This window comes from Mustela nivalis (assembly GCF_964662115.1).
Source record: "Mustela nivalis genome assembly, chromosome: 14".
In the NCBI taxonomy this organism is placed as follows: Eukaryota; Metazoa; Chordata; class Mammalia; order Carnivora; family Mustelidae; genus Mustela; species Mustela nivalis.
In genome coordinates this window covers 35,596,654-35,614,151 of record NC_139033.1, presented here as the reverse complement: position 1 = coordinate 35,614,151, position 17,498 = coordinate 35,596,654, and positions in this window count along the sequence as shown.

Sequence of the window (17,498 nt, the reverse complement as noted above, 5' to 3'; positions counted from 1 at the left end):
TGAATACAAGTGGGGTCATTGCAGATGCCTTGGTAGGTGAGAGAGAAACACTGGGGGTGTGATTCCCCAGGCCTATGGAATCACGCTTGCTTTGGTTGAACAACAGGGAGTGTTATGAGGTACCCTGCACCAAGCTCCTGCCCACAACTTCTCCTTCAAAAAGGGGCTTCAAGTAGACCCACCCCCTCCACATACAGCCCACCTGTGCTTGAAGTGGTTTTTGATGAATCGGTCAGTTTAAAGTTGCAGTCCAAATTGGTAAAAATAAATAAATAAATAAATAAATAAATAAATAAATAAATACAAACAAATTTGTAACATTCTAGCAACTGACAGGAACTTGCAAACTGAGAATCCCAGTGGGGATTCTGACAGGTAAGATGTAAAACGGACATTAAGGGATTTGAGAGGAAATTTGAAAAACAAACAGTCTCAGATAAAAACATAAGTACAAATCTGGGCAGGACTCGAGCTCCAGACAGCCCCTGTAATTCTTCCCAGCTCCAGACTGGGCCTCGCCAGGGACACGGCAAGGAGGGACAGGGACGTGCTGTTCCCAGCGCTCGCCACCTCCCGCTCCGGCCCCCAGGGGTCCGATGGCTTTTCCCATCAGAAATGCTCTCGCTTGCTTCTTGCAGCCAGGGCTCGTGCTGCTGACCTGAGTCTTGGAGCCCCCATTGCACTGTGGAGCCCCCTCCTCTCTCTCCCCATCTTGCCATACCCAGCTTTTGCCAAGTGGGGAGGAAGTTAGGGAGAGAGGGAGGGAAGAGCCCGGTGGCGGCAAGGGAGATGCTGGGGTCGGCCTAGGGCTGTTCTAACCTAAGTTTTTATATTTCATGTTCAACGTTTCTCATCATCAGTGGTTTCCAGGCCTGGCCACCCCTGAGACTCCCCCCTGCCCACACATTTGAAAGAATCTTTGCAGGGGGGACGGATGTCGCATCCAGGGGACTGTTAGGCGCAGCCGGGACCGCTGCTCATGGACTTGAGAGCAGCTTTCTCACGTCTGTGTGGGACAAGGGAGTCCCTTAAGCAGGTCAGGAATTCCTCTTCAGAGGATATCCCCAGGGCAAGAGAGCCCTGCATCCCCAACCCTCGCAATTTGCCAGAATTTTTGGAACCTCTAGCCTTTGCTTTGGGGCAAATAGCTTCTCCGGAGAGTGTGACTTCACTGGCCTTCTCCTAGGCACTAACACCGAGTACCAAGTCCCTCTCTTCCCGAGTGGTATCTAAGAAGGCAGGGGTGCAGGGGTGGGGACGATGGAGGGATGGAGGAGGTGGGGGCATGGGGGTGGGGGGGGAGACGCTGGGGAGGGAAGGGAGGTCAGCACTTTGCTCCCCACCCATATAGATATTCCCAAGTCAGTGCTTGCAAACCTTGACTGTGCATAGAAATCGCCCGGGGCGGTGGGGGGCGGCTGTGGGTCTTGCCAGAATGTGGATTCTGACTCAGGAGGCCAGGGGTGGGGCCTGAGATTGTGCGTTCCTAACACCGGTCCACGTGCTGCTGGCGGTGCCCGGCAGGGGGCCCACTGGGAAGAGCAAGACCCGGGGATGCCATTTCCCTCCACCCCTTCCTCGGGAATCTTTGGAGTTTCAGTTTGGACCAACTGTATATTATGTGGCTTCACGGGTGAGTGGGGCAGGATGGAGGGGGACCTGGGATCCTTGCCCGGGTAGAGCAGGATGTGACTCTAGAGCAGGATGTGACTCTACCAGTTTGGCTCAGACAAGGTCACCGTCTAGATGCGCACTGAGAAGAGAGCCCTGGTGAGAAGGGGTCTCTTCTAGCCAGGTAGCTGCGCCGTGAAGCTTATGCATGACCATGACCTCCAGGCAATAAGGATGGTCCCTCTCCCATCCGTGCCCTCTGCGACTGCCCGTGTAAGGCCCCCATGTGTGCTCACACTGGCCTGCTTCTGCCATGACCACCTGCTTTCTCCTGTCCTTCCCCTGAGGCCCTGTTCCTGTCCTGCTTCCTCAGTGCTCCAGGAGAGATCGTAAGAAGCGATGCACGTAGAGGTCTTGAGCTGAGAGTGGGTGTTCAATAAACACATTTGCTGAGTGAGTGTGAATAAAATAATGTGCTTGAATATTCCAATCCACATCTCTGCAGCATCACCATCAGGACACAGAGGCGCCATTGAACGGGAAATATTAAGTGGGGCCCCCTGTTGCCCACTTCTCCAGAGAGCTACCGCTGGGGGGGGAGGGGTTGGTTTCTTTGATGTCATTCCTTCCCCAAACCCTGGCCTTCTTAGCTGTGAGCTTTCAGTCTCTAAGCTAAGTCTGTCCCCAGCGGAGGAGCGAGGTGGGAACTTGGCCACCCCCTGAGCAAGGCTGAGCCTATTTGCATCTCTAATCACAAGGAAATAACTACTGACAGCCCCAACGAAAGCAGAAATATTAAGAACGACACTGAAATTCCCGTACCGGGGGGAGAAATGTAACATTAATAAAAAGTATTAGAGACCAGAGCATAGCAGTAAATTGCAGATTATGAAATTGTATTTGAAGGCTGCTTGAAACTCAGTTAACCTTGTCCCTTGGAATTTGCACAAGTGGGTTAGGCTTCAGCTGGCTGCTTCAGAATTCTTTTGTTATGATAGGTCAACATACTTTGTACACGGTGGGGAAGTTTGCACTGTGGGTCGGTCAAAGCGCTACACTCACACGCTGTGTATGTTGCTTCTGAAACCCGTAAAGGCCAGTCAAACACTACACCTCCTTTTTCCTAGTGGATGGTGCAAGGTCAGGGATTTATCTTTCACCTTAGGAACTCCCAGAGTCATCAATTAAGTGGTGGACGCCTAAATTATGTGAGATTTATTCCCAGCCTCTGATGTGCATGTACCTTTAGTAAGGGCATCTGGAGGAACTTCCTACTTCTTACTCATCAGATTCAGTCAACACACCCCTGTGGTGCACCAGAGTGACACTGTGTGGACTGCCAATCTCTGTCTGGACCATATGATGGCAGAGGGCAAGAGAACTGACAGAGGCCTGAGGCGAGGACGTCAGGGTGTACTGTTATCTCTGCCAGGTAGAAGCAAGTTGGTTTGGATGGTTGGTCCTTGCACAATGGGAAGGAGAAAAAGTCTTTATCCAGGTCAATGGATGTGTACCAAGTGCCAGGTCTCTGTTGATTTGTTCAAGTAAAGATGCTCCATCTGAGATAAGGGCTGTAATTGGAATCACCACCTGTGTAAACTTACAAGAATCTGTAGACATTCTCCAAGATCTGCCCAACTTCTGCACGTGATGAATATCGCCATCCTCATATCTTTTAGTCTTTTGATCATGGCCTCAATCTCAACACTTCCCCTATCTTGGGAGGGAGGGGACATTTTACAGGCTTCCATTTAGCCCTTCCTACTCTAGTGACCCTTACTCTCCAGTCAGAGAGAATTTGGAGATTCTGAAGGGACCAAGTACAGTCCCATTTAGGTCCCTAGAAATTAAACTCAATTCAGAGCCAGTGTCTAGTAAGTCCCCAAAGGTCTAGATATTTCCATTTCCCCAGTGCACCATTCTCTTTAGTAAATGGGTTCAAGTCCTTTTGGAGAAAGCTTTGAGGGAGATTTAAAACATGTATATCAGTTCTTTGTATATTTATAATATGTACTTTTACTTACATTTGTTCTTCCTCAAGAAGACCCAGGTTCCCTGCAATTAAAGACCTTGGGTCTGGTAGTTGGCTAATATCTGGAGATTCAGTGAGTGGTCCTGATGGGGAGCACTCAAGTCAGGTCAGGGGCTCATAGACCTAGAGTTTTCCTTGTCACATAAACCAACAATACTCTCTCTGGTAAGTTGTCTCTCTGCTGTCTTCCTTGGGATACAAAGATCCATTCACCACCACTAAAGACCTCTGAAGCTCCAGGCATTTGATTACTGGGACGTCTGTGCTGCCCGTTACAGAAGGGGTGCTCACCTTGACTTTGGTAGTTGAATGCAGCCGCTTGTTTGCTGCTCCTCTAGGGTTCCTGTACCCCACCCCCTTGAAATTGCAGAGCCTGTCTCAGTGGTGTTTTCCAGGACTGTCATACCTGCTCTAGAAGAAGAGCAACCACATGCTTTTCACAGGTTCGGGGCCCCCTCCCCCGCTCACATGGAGAGGGGCTTCTGGCCCTTCTTATGGACAGTTGTTAGGGTGACACAGATTTCTCATGACAAATCCAGTCCCACATTCCTATCTAACCACATTGCAACAGAACTAATCCCACCGAAAGCTGGGGTCTGTGTCCTCTCCTGAATCTGGGTGGGGACATGGAGCTACCTCAGCCAATGGAGTATAATGGACATAAGTGATGAGACTTTAAGCCTCAGGAAAAAGGAGCATAATCTCTTCCCCACCTCCTTCTCTCCCTCATCGCTTGCTCTGGGGAAGCCAGTTCCGGCGCTGTAGGACACTCACTCAGTTAGCCCCGAGGAAGAGGTCCTATAAGGAGGAACTGAAGCTTTCTGCCAATAGCGAACAGCGTTCTAATTCTGGGAGGGAGCCACCTGGAAAGTGGATCCTCTAACCTCATTCAGACCTTCAAATGATTACCGCCCCAGCCGACATCTGACTACAACCTTAGGAGAGCCCAAGTCAAGCTACTCTTGAATTCCCAACGCATGGAATTTATTTTGAGAAAATAAATGATTATTGTCATTTTAAGCCACCATGTTTTAGGGCGCTTTCTTACACAGAAATGGGTAACTAATACATATGCATTGCTGATAGACACATACATATGTAATAAAAACAGAGAATAACAGAGAAGGCATGGCTGTGCGTGCTATTTCAGGAGAGCTGTTACTTCTGGGGATAGAAAAAGGAGATGGGACTGGAGAGGAGTCCAAAGTAAGCTTCAGAGGTATCGGTGATATTTTAGTTTAAAAAAAAAAAAGATCTAAAGCAAATATGGCACACATTAAGATACGTGAAATCTGCCTGATATATACCTACAGTATATTTTATGTTATTCTGTACTTTTCTATATGCTTAAAAAAAGGAAATTAAAATACTGAAGGCAAGGATATAAAATATACTTTTGCCTAGATCATGATTTGCTAAGCTTGACCATACTCCAAATTCTCAGAGGCAGAGTCTGGTTTTGGCCATTGGTTCATTACTTGACCTGTCCGGTCTTTAGCTTTCATCAGAGACATCAAGATTACTATGCTTCCCATAGAGAATGTGGCAGAAGAATGTCCCCAAATTACTCTGGCAATCATTCTCTAAGTAAAGCCGAGGGAGTTTATTTTCTAAAGCTACATGCACAGGGAGGTAGCTGTTCATAACAATTGCTGTTACAGGTTTTATCTCTGTGAGTGAGAAAATATGACAGGGAATGAAGGGAGTTATGGATCATAGAGTTCTAAGGCAGGAAGGGAACTGACACTCACCCTATCTTCCGTGTCCCTTACAGTGTCCCTAACAGCTCATGATTCAAGCCCTGCTTCTGTACTTAATGGTGACGGAGACTCAGCCCTTCCCGGAGCAACTCAGCCCATGTTCTGTGGAACAGCATGGAAAGTGCCCAATTCCTATTGAACAGAAGCCCCTGTGACTCTCACCCACTGCTTTTAGCTTCTAGAGCAACTCATTAGAAAGTTTACTCCCTTCCACATGACAACCCTTCGAGTGTTTGAAAACAACAATCTGGTCCCTCTTCAGACTTCCCCTCCCAGTAATGCATCCTCAATTCCTTCAGAAAGCAAGGATCCTAGCAATTCTTGAATACCTGTTTCTATGCCAAGTGATTTATCTCCGGGCTTTTCTATTATCTTGAAACTCCCGGTGATTATCCAAAACACCGATAGGGAAACTGAGGCTCAGGGAATTGAAGTGACTTAGCCTAGGATCACGAGGCTCGTAACGCTGCAGAGCTCGTCAGCCTGACCGAGCACGCGGTGTGTGAAACATGGGGTCCTCCAGGACACTGCGGTCCTCCCTGCTTCTCCTGCTCTGGAGATGGACGGGACGCTGAGAACCGGACACGACCTAATGAGCCCAGAGCCCCTTTGTAATCTTTTAGCTTCTTTGATCCTCTCTCCAACCCTCTGAATATGCAAGAAAGGCATCACAACTCACGTGCCACAGATCAGGAAACGGGCTCAGCAAATTGGAGAACTGAGGTGCAAACCCAGATCCTGAGATTCTGTGTCCGTCCTTTCCACTGTGCCGAGATGCCCCTCCACGATCCACAATCCCGTCAACATCAAGAACAGGTCCCACCCTAATCAATCTGGAGTTCAGTATCGTAATTGTTAATACATAGCCCCAAATGGCCTTAACTTTTTCTTTTTTTTTTAATTTGACAGAGATCACAAGTAGGCAGAGAGGCAGGCAGAGAGAGAGGAGGAAGCAGACTCCCTGCTGAGCAGAGTGCCCGATGTGGGGTTCCATCCCAGGACCCTGAGATCATGACCTGAGCTGAAGGCAGAGGCTTAACCCACTGAGCCACCCAGGCGCCCTGGCCTTAACTTCTTTAGCAGCCGCATGACACTGTCCTGTGGTGTCTGAGCTGGGTCCTGTCAGTGGCCCCCCAAACCTCTGTCTGTTTGACAGATACGCCCGTGACGTCATAGTCTCCCTGCACGAGTTTACACCGCTCCTTGTAAACTTTCTGCTTCCCTCCATCCCACTGAACCCCGACCCAAGCTCTTGCCTGGGGGGTGTTTTGAACTCCCGCCGTGTCGTCTCATATAGTGGCGACTTCTGTTAGCGCGCGGTGATGAGCCCCTTGACAGCCTCTGTTGGCTCTCAGCATGGAGTCCTCGATGCCACTGGGGAAAACACAAGGCTGAGCATGGAGCCCAAGGAAAGATGACGGCAGGGGACGGAAGTCAGTGTGTGTCCAGATGTCTCCGCGGCACCACGACTGGGACAGCATGAGCCCCAGCCCCCTGGGGACAGAGCCCCTCTGTACAGGGGGGGAGGGGGCAGAAATTGATGGGTTTCAGAGGAATGAGACACACAAAGACCCTCCTAACAGGAAATTGTTCTCCTAATTTATGACGGACCTGCTCGTCACCGCAGTGAAGGTCACTCAGCGCCAATGTTTTCCCCCACCTTTGCCTCGTTGGTGGGATTCCAGTTTGGAAAAACCCCTTGGTAGCTGCCTGTCTCTGGAGCATCCTCTCAACTGGGGGAGGCCCCCTCGCACCCCCGGCTTGCCTGTCCCTAACCGCTTAGCACCCTCTCCTTTTCTGGTACTGTTTCTCCCGAACAGATGGTGTTTATCGACAGGAAAGACATGGAAGTTACTGAGCTGAAAGGCGGGTAATCAGTACCCCGAAACCCGCCCTCTGAAGACGCCCATCAGAAGAGGGGTTCTCACAGATGCAGCCACTGAAGGAGCTCAGAGCAGGCCACCCCTGCACTCACCGCCTGGCCCGGGCTGTGTTGGGGGACAGGCAGATGATTGATGGCGCATCCCTGACTTGGGGGCATAAGAAGGTGCATTTCCTGGGGGTTTTTGTCCTTCAGATTCCAGGGCTGTGTGTGTGCAGGTCTTCTAGTCATGCGCAGAGCCCTGCTTTTCCCAGGGCTGTGCTCCGTCCCTCTGCTAGAGGCTATTTATTGAGCTCCTGCTTGTTTCCCGAACACTCGGCTTGTTGTGGGGGCCCCAGAGAAATGCCAGAGTTCTTGGGCTGATGAGCAGGCTGGGCGGCCAGGGCGGCCTGCCCTTTGAGAAACGTCCTGGGAGAAGGTGGAAATAAGATAGGAGGCAGAGAGGGAGTGGGGCGGGCAGCGAGTTTGTGTGTGTCCTGGGAACTGCAGGAAAGATCCGGAAACGTGGAATCACATGCCCATGCACTGACAAGTGTACATTTGGCAGCGGGGAATCTGGGGGTGCAAGGGAGGGAGGTTTGGGTTGAAGACGAGGGAAGAGTCTGATTTCTGAACCAGCTTCGGGGGGGGTAGCCGGGATGGAGGGGTGTGGCCGTGAATAGGGAGTGTAGGGGGCAGGGCCCCCCCGGCTGCTGACAGGTATCTTGGAAAAGGCCATAGCCTCCTCCATATCTCAGGACAAGGGGTTCCTAGTCACAGGCAGGCCTAGTGGGCCAGGGACCTCTCTGTGGCCTGGCAAGGCACGGGACTTAGGGGCTCCGCCTCCAAAGCTTAGCCAGTAACAGGTTCAGAAACGAACCTCTCTCTTTGCCCCCCTTTTCTTCCCCATGGAAAGGTAATGTCTCTTTCGGCCAATGCTTAAAATGTCTGTAGCAAAGATAACTACATTTAATACGATAATTTGGGGTAAGGCCTCAAATGTAGCAGGTGTTTCTGACAAGGACAACCTCACATGGCATCTAGAAGGACAGGCTGAAGGTTTCACGGAGGCCTGGGATCCGTCCCAGCTCTGCTGTTCGCTTCTTAGGTGATTTCTGTCACTCTCTGGACCTCCTATTCTTCATCTGCAAACTGGGGACTAGAGTTGACACTTTCCTCACAGGATTCTGGCAGGAATTCAGGGAGCCAGTGCACTTTTTGAGCGGTTATGTTTGTTAACCACTGTCGAGGCCACCCATGCAATTGCGTGGAAATTGATCAACAGGTAAGCGACAGGGCCTCTATTTATATAAAAGGACAAAGAGAACTCAGAGGACACCCAGGGACTTAGAGAGGAGGAAGGGGAAATTAGCAAAGACCGCCAAGGGGGGCAGCTGAAGGCAGAGGCATGCACGGGCCCCCCATCCTGCCCAGAGGCACTCGGGGTTCCCTTGAGCACACTCAGGGATATAAACCTGTTGTCAGTTCCCGAAGCAGGTGGCCGGGCTTCCGATCATTTCTGTGGATATTTCACTTGGGTAAAGAAAACTCATTCCCAGGGCAACTGCTGATTAAATATGTTCCAGGTGGAGACTTGGTCTCTGCCCTCAAGCCATATACAGTCTGAGTGTGGAGGTCAAGCACCAGCGCAGCCAGAAGCCTGGCGGGTTGAACTGGGGTGAAAGCAACAGTCGCAGGGCTGGGACAGCCAGGGACCACCAGGAGGAGAGGCATTTCCTGCTGAGCCTTGAAGAGTGGGGTCAGTGTTACCAGAGCAAATGGGAAGGGCATCCCTGCCGGGCAGGACAGCAAAACCAAGGGGGAGCCTGGGTAGCAGTGCAGAGACCTGCTTCCCTGGACGAAGGGCAGGTGTGCCGCCCCCACGGGGGGTGCTAGGGACATGTGGGTCCCAGCTGAACCTGGGGAAGGTTCTGATGAGGTCAGGCTCTGGGGTGAGGGGAGACACACTGATTTCCTGAGGGGCGAGGAAAGGAATTGAGAGGGCAGAAGGCTGGGAAGATCGAAGCGCAGCCCCCCCCCGGGGCTGAGATCCCGCCGAAAGGACAAGCAGGATGGGCTTGGGCAACAGGCAGGCTGGGGCAGGGGTCCTGCCAGGTGAAAGCCGGCGCTTGAGCTAGGGAAGGCGGCACTGGGGAAGGGCCAAGTGGGGTGGGAGGGTTCCTGAGGGCTCTTTAAAGTAATAACAAATCCTACTGCTAAGAAAAAATATAATTGAATCAATTCCCCATAAAGGTTACAAACTTCCAGGAAATCCGAGAGCAAGTCTACACGTGGAAAAAAACAAAACAAGGTTTGGAGCTGGTGTGTTGTCTGACTCTGTTTTCTAGCCGTCTTCCTCCCTTGCATCGAGTACGTGTGGACCACTGTGTCGTTAGCGTGTGTTCAGTGCACACGGGCCCTGGCCTTTGGAAGTCACTGTTGCCACCAGGTTGTTAAGCAGAATCATCATAGATAAGTGGCAGTTTTTATTTTTGGTTTTTGTCATTTCCACACGGAACTATTTGAATGACAGAGCAATGAAATTGCCAGCATGAAACCCGTTAATGTCTTCCTGTCCCCAAGCTCATTCCTCCCGGTCATTTTGCCCGAGGCTGGAAAAAACAGTAAAGCATCTTCCTTCTAACTCGAGGGGGACAGGCCCTGGTATTCATACTTTTAAGTCAATTAAAATCGGTTTATCTGGCTTCTTCAGACTATAGGAAAGCTAAAAGGTCATGATTTATCTTGGCTCCAATTAAAGAATTTCCCCATGACCAACTCTACTGCTAATTCAACCTGTTCCTTTAGGAAATTTAAGCCTCCAGTAAAAAATAAAAAGTCAACCCCAAGGAGACTTAGAGTCTGAGCTGTGATTAAATTTACGCCTCGATTCAAAAATTATGGAAGGTAACTGGGAGCCCCTCCAGCGAAGCTGAAGCCGGGTTTATACCCCCCACACTCCATTCATCAGGATTAACAGTTAATTTTAATTCAAACTCAGTGCAATTGGGACCCTTGAGAGGGCCTCTCCCCGCACACTAATTTCCCAGCCGTCAGCCAGCTATTTTACCCGAGAAGTTCCCAGATGGTGACGGGCCACATAGTTCAGGCAGAAGTGACAGAAGCGAAGGTCCCAGGGACACAACCCTATTTACAGATGTCCTCTGGGAATTTGGAAGTGACCAGAAAATTCTAGATGTGCGCATATTCAGAGAGGCCTGTTCCATACTTAGGACTCTATCGCTGGGAAATACTCATACAGGCATTTGAAGATCGCGTATGGAGGTGTTTGTCGCAACGTTGTTCCCAACAGCAGGAAGTGGCCAGTAACATAACTGACCACCAACGGGAACAGGTTAAATATATGATAGTTTCTTCACACGCAGGGCGAACCGTCTGGCCGAAGAAGAAGGTAGATTGATGTGTGGTGACAGGAAAACACCCTTGGCCAACTGTCCAGTGAATCAAAGCCAGCTTCAGAATGGAATGTGATCTCAGCCAGAAGAATAGTAACATCGACGTACCCCATGGCAGGTGGGAACGTGCTGTCTGCAGTCCAAGCGGCCTCGGTTCGGATTCTAGCTCTGCTGTGTGCCAGCCAGCCGCCATGCCGCAAGAAGGGGGCCTGGTTTTCCTTGTCGGCAGAAATGGGGATCTTTTTTCTATTTTTTAAGATTTTATTTATTTACTTGACAGAGAGATAGAGCAGAAGTAGGCAGAGCAGCAGACAGAGAGGGAGAAGCAGGCTCTCTGCTGAGCGAGAGCTCGACACAGAGCTTGATTCCAGGACCCTGGAATCATGACCTGAGCTGAAGGCAGCCGCTTAACCAAATGAGTCACCCAGATGCCCCCAAAATGGGGATCTTAACAGTGCCTGCTTCGTGGACACTCAAAAGTCTTTCGGATATATTATCAAGCTCTTAGTAATGAACAGCTCTGGGGGGCTAGACTCAGAGAGAAGCGGGATTTGAATTTTTACTATAGGAACTTCTAGACCATTTTCTATCTTTTGGAAGAATGTTGAAACAGACCTGTAAAGAAAATGTTCTCTCTGAACTACAGGCCGACTGTCTGTTAACAGATGACAGCTCCTGCCACGCCCTCCGTAGACTGAGGATTAATGCGGAGTGGAGATATTTACCGACGCCAGATGTCTGAGATGCTCCACGTAGGGGACAGAGGCCTTGGTCCACAAGAAAGTCAGGCCCATGGAGAAGCACAAAATTCTCAGCACAGATGACTCTGTCCAGCCCCCCACACTATGAGGCTTGACCAAACTTCTAGTGTGTTTCTATCAGCCCAGAACTGAGTCCTTAGGATGACCCTAGCCTTCTTAAAATGCCTATCTAAGAAAGCTCGACACTGTCAAGAGAATTTACTGTTCGTTCCATCTAAAACCCCGACGACAGATCCCAGGCATCTTTTTTCGTAGAGCAGTTACTTTAGAAAAATTGCAATTATAAATCTTTTCTTGGCCCCTTTAAAACATACATCTTCTGCCACCCAGAAATGTTTCCTCGAGGATCTGGGAGCCACCTCGATGGAACGCAGACACCAAGGGTGATGGCTCTCTTGACTCCCAGTCTGGTGGGAAAGTAGGAGCCCCACTCTGGTGGGTGCCCTGTTCCAGTTTGCAGACTGTCTCCTGTCCTCACAATAGGAGAAGCCAGTCTCTCCTCTGCCTAAGAACCTCTACCTAGCAAACACAGGTGGCCTGATCACCCTGACCCACACCCCCACACCTGGCATGTCTTGTGGTAATTTTCCTCGAGCACAAGCCAGTGTTTAAATGTTCTCCCACCTTCCATCTCCGTGGAGCAGAGCTCGGTTCTGTGGCAAAGGCTCTCCCCTACTGCCGTCCCTTTCACAGGTGCCTGCCTCTGTTTCTCTTTGACACCACTGGTGAGGGGGGAGCTTGGTCCAGTGGAAAGCCCTGACCTTGGAGAAGGCAGGCTTTGGGATTTACCCTAATAGAATTTGCTAAATCTCTACCTCCCAGTAAACACAGGAGGAAGAAGGAGGTAGCGGGGGCTCACTCTGCAAAAGCCAACTGAACTGTGCAAAAGATTACTTTCCCCACGTGAGCATCAGAATAGCTCCTTTCCTGAGTACTCTGCAGAGTCCTGGGAAATGGGCTAAGTTCTCCACATACAGCCTTTCATAAATCCTTAGAGCACCTCTATGAGGTAGGTGCCATTATTTTCTTGGAATTGAACCCTCAGGAAGATTCTGGAATATGCTCAAGGTCACAGAGCTCATCAGTTGCAAACCCAGAGGCCAGACTCAGTGTCTCTGTCTCCACAGGCGTTTGCAGGGCTCAGATAAAAAGCATGGTGGCATGCCCATGAAGTACAGCTGAAACTCACTCTTTATTCTGGGAAGTGTCCTCTCCATGGGGAGTAGCTCTGTCTTCCTATATGCAATCTCAAAATGGCCTTACTAAAATGATAGGCCACCACACACATCTCTGTGGTCAATGTTCAGCCTTATTTCCTCAAAACTGGGTTTCAGTTTTGAAATGAGGGGTCATCAGACAGAGCGTAGAACCCTGCCTTCTTTTTCTCATAGAACCTACTCTTCTCCTAAGTGTCCTCTCTGGAGTCTCACTCCCCAGCTAGGACATCAGCAACCTGCAGGGAGGGGTTTTGTCTCTTCGATTAACTTCTATATCCACAGTGTCTATGAACGTGCTTGGCCCATAGTTGGCCCCCAGTATAAATATATGTCCAAAAAAGGGAAAAAGGAAGGAGGGAGGGGGGGAGAAATAATGGAAGGGAACCGAAATGGGATTTAGAAATAGACTGTCTCAAATTTAATCCCCACCCCCACCTAAACTTAATGATGAGGGGCCGTGGTCCAGACAGGTAAGGGACTGGCCACAACGGGGAGCAGGTCTCTACTCCTCAGCCAGATCGGTGGTGGTGATGGCGGAAGACAGGACCAGCTTTAAGAATAGCCTAGGGACGCCTAGGTGGCTCAGTGGGTTAAGGCCTCTGCCTCCAGCTTGGGTCATGATCCTGGGGTCCTGGGATCGAGCCCCGCATCGGGCTCTCTGCTCAGTGGGGGGCCTGCTTGCTCCTCTCTCTCTACCTACCTCTCTGCCTACTTGTGATCTGTCAAATAAATAAATAAAATCTTAAAAAAAAAAAAAAGAATAGCCTAGATGTTTGGATTTCTCACCCTCAGCACTGTTGACATTTTGGGCCAGAAACGTCTTTGTTGTGGACTGTCCTATGCATTGAAGATGATTAGCCGCACCACTGGCTCCCTACCCACTTGATGGAGGTAACACTGCCCCCCACTCCCCACTTCTGAGTTGGGACAGCCACAAAAGTCTCTAGGCTGTGCTAGATATCCTGGGGGCAGGGGTGAGGGAAGGCAGGGATGGGTGTGGGGGGCAAAACTGGCCCAGGTTGGGAACCACTGCATTAGAAGGTAATGGAATGATTGGCTGCTTAACTAGGTAAGAAGTGGTCATTAAACCGAGTGCTTCCGTTTAGGAAGCGGGGGACACTTCAGGCTTTTCAGGGGACTCAAAGCCATTGCATACTCACTGTGAAGAGAAGAGGAACCTTGGGATCTGGTCTGGCTCCAAACTCCAGCAGCAGAGGAATATTCGTCAACACGATGACTCAGGAGATGGATGCCTGCCATTCCAGGTAAGAATTAAGAAATTTAATAAGAAAATTGATCTGTCCGGTGAAGGAGAAGCTAATGAGCAACAAGCCAGGCAGATTCAAAAGCCTCAAATTCTTCTCCTTAATCCGGCACAGTCATTTCTGAACAAAATTAAGGACTTGAAACCCCACAGGGGAATTCAGTGGAAATCATTTAAATATTTATTTGATGTGGAACCTCTGACCCAGGCAATTCATAGAGCAATTAAAGAAGGAGGGTCTGGAAGATCTGACGGAACCCAGGTTTGACTTTTGCTGAGAAACGGTCAGTACAAATAATAATGAGTGGCATCCTAAATTAGATCTAAGTGTGAGCCAGAATCAAGGATCCCATAGGCCTCAGTACAGGAAACTGTATTATCCAATATACAGCGCTCATTGACAGCCCAGAGGAGAAAGTAAATCTGACTTTAGATTTAGATTAAATTTGCAGATAATACAAAATGCGTGACAAGTGGCAAATGCCGCAGATAAATTAGAGTCAAAATTACCAAAGGAACTAGACATTTGAGAACCAGAGCTAAATAAGATGGCATTGCATGAGAAAAGGGAAAAGCATTTGACTGTTGGGTTTGATTACCTTTGACGTCTGAGTAATCAGCGGGCACCGGGTAGGGGTAGGGGGCCGCTGGAGAAGCAGAAAGAAACTTGGCCTTCCTCCAACAAACCTTGGAAGGTTGGCTTAATAACTTAGCATATTGTGTTTGAAGGAGATTTATTTTGCTGCAGGGGAAGTGGGAAGTGGCAGATACAGACCCGCTGTCCCTGTGATCCTAGGTCAGGGGTACAGAGTTTTGCTAAAGACAAGTGGAACTCTGGTGGGGTCCGGACCCTCATCTGTTAGATGGTGATTCAGTGCTTTGAAGCCATCATTCTGTCTCCAACATCATCTCCATCATCGTCTCCATCATCGTCAGCACCAGCACCAACAATGACACCTACTGAGATCCTACAGATAGCCCAGACTCTGTTAGAAGAAATTTATTTAGCTTAAAAAAAAATCTATGACAAAGGCTGGTGAACACCTATGGATACTAGAAAACATGTTTTCACATACTTATGCTGAAGAAAAAAGCAACAGAATATAGAACAGGAAGCTAAAGATCAGTATAATGGAAAAGATTTCTCTTTTCGTGATAACACAGAATAATATAAAAAGCTTATAGAGAACCCTTATCATGATGAACACCGAAAAACATCTAGAATTGTTGACTCATTATACTGTTCACTTAGAGTGCTTCATGTTAGTTCGACTTCAGTAAAGAATGTAAAATGGGGCGCCTGGGTGGCTCAGCGGGTTAAGCCGCTGCCTTCGGCTCAGGTCATGAACTCGGAGTCCTGGGATCGAGCCCCACATTGGGCTCTCTGCTCAGCAGGGAGCCTGCTTCCTCCTCTCTCTCTGCCTGCCTCTCTGCCTGCTTGTGATCTCTCTCAAATAAATAAATAAAATCTTAAAAAAAAAAAAAAAAGAATGTAAAATGCTTAAGTCATTTTTTTTTTTTTAGGTTTTTGTTTTTTAATCCTCACAGCAATCCTTCCGAATGGGGAAACCAAGATACAGAGAGATTAAATATTTTGGCCAAGGTCACACAGTGAATGGTGGGGAAGGTATTAGCAACCCATATTCCTTGCGGAACAAACTGCAGCAAGAAGAAATCAGGAAGAAAACCTAGAACATTCCCAGCAAATTTGAGAAAAGAATTCAATTCTGAATATAGGCAAATTCTATTTATTGGCACTAGTCCAAGAAACATGACATTTGCCCCTAGTATGCTCCTACCTCTTTTTTTCCAAATCTACCTGTATTGCTGACAGATTTATTGGTCTATAAGAAAAAACTTACTCACAGTAGCTTAGACAAATGGGGGTTTATTTGCCACATGTAACAAGAAGACAGAGGTGGACAGATGCTAGCAATGATCTCCCATTTTGGCAACGTCAGGGCTGACGTATCTGTATTTCTGGGCCTTTCTGTCATGGCTGCAAGATGGCTGCCAGAGCTGAGTGGAATGTCTATGTTCAAGGGAGGAGGAAGGTGGAAGCTGGGTGCCATCTGTTACCAGTTCCTCTATTAGGAGGGCAAAAGCTTTCCCATGGCCACAGGCTGACTTCTGCTTAGGTTCCATTGGCCAAAATAGGTCCCGTGCCCACTCCTGCCCCAAAGGAGACTGGGGAAGTGGGAAAGGACTGTTAGGATTGAGTTGAAAAAGCCGGGCTCCACTGAGGGAGGCTGGGCCCTGGGAGTAGCAAGCAGGAAAGAAGTGGCTACTGGGAAGTGACTCGATGTATCTACAACAGGCTCCTTCCCTCCTTCTCTCTTCCCTTCAGCCAAGGAACTGGGTTCCCACAGAGCCTTGATCTGAGTAGCTGACACGCTTTAGCTAGAGTGTGAGTCACTAGGGAGCTGAGATGGGCCTGTTCACAACAGCTCACAGTAGTTCATTTTCAATAGGGTGTCTTCAAAGGAACTCAAATCATAAATCCGTAGAAACAGATTCTGAAAAGCCATCCCTTTGCAGAGGCAAACATCGATGGAGGAGTTTAAATGTTCACTCGGGTGAAGTTCTGGTAGGCATTTTTTTCTGGGCAGTAAATAAAATCAGGGGTATGCCAAACATGGAGTTAGGACTGATCGATCACCCAAACAGGGAGGATTGGCTTTTGAATCAGGAGAAGATGCTGGGCAGCTTTTTAGAGCGTTAAATTCATAGTTACCTTATGATCAAGCAATTCCACTCCCAGGTGCTTACCCCAGAGAAATGAGACAAATGTTACACAAAGATATAAATGTGCATAGCGGCTTCATTTATTATAGCCAAAAACAAAGCACAAAGCAAAACAAAACAACTCCCTCACCCAGCAATTAGAAACAGACCAAATATCTGTCAACTGGTGAACAAGGAAACAAACTGAAACATAGTCACAAGATAGAAGACAATTTATCAGAAGAAGGGAGCAAACACTCCAAAGTATTACTGTAAATGATAGACACCTGTCACAAAAGACTACAGACTGTGGAATGCCATTTATATGAAATCCTAGAAAAGACAAACTGATCTGTAGTAATAGAAAGCGTATCAGTGATTTATCGAAGCTGGGAGTACGTTCAGGGGGATGGGAAAGGTCTTGATTGAGGTGGTTGCACACATTTGTCAAAATTCAACAAAGCGTATCCTTAAAACAGGTGCCTTGTATGTCACTATGTCAATGATATGTCAATAAAGTTGGTTTGTGTTTTGAAAAATCCTATCCATGTCTCCATCTTCATGTTTTCTGTTTCTTTTTCTTTCCGTTGTTTCTAGCCAAGTTACTTTGGAAATTTCCAACTTTGATGGAACTCCAGGAAAAGCGGTATTTGCCCAATGCCTACAGGAGATGGAGAGAGAGCCTTTGAGATTGCTGTGACATTCAGGGTAGTTGCCCAAATTTCACAACAGAAAGAGACAGTATGATAGTTAATTTTATGTGTCAACTTGGCTGGGCCTCAATACTTAGATATTTGGTAAAATGTTTTAGGAGATGTTTCTGTGAATGTACTTTTTAGATAAGATGAACAT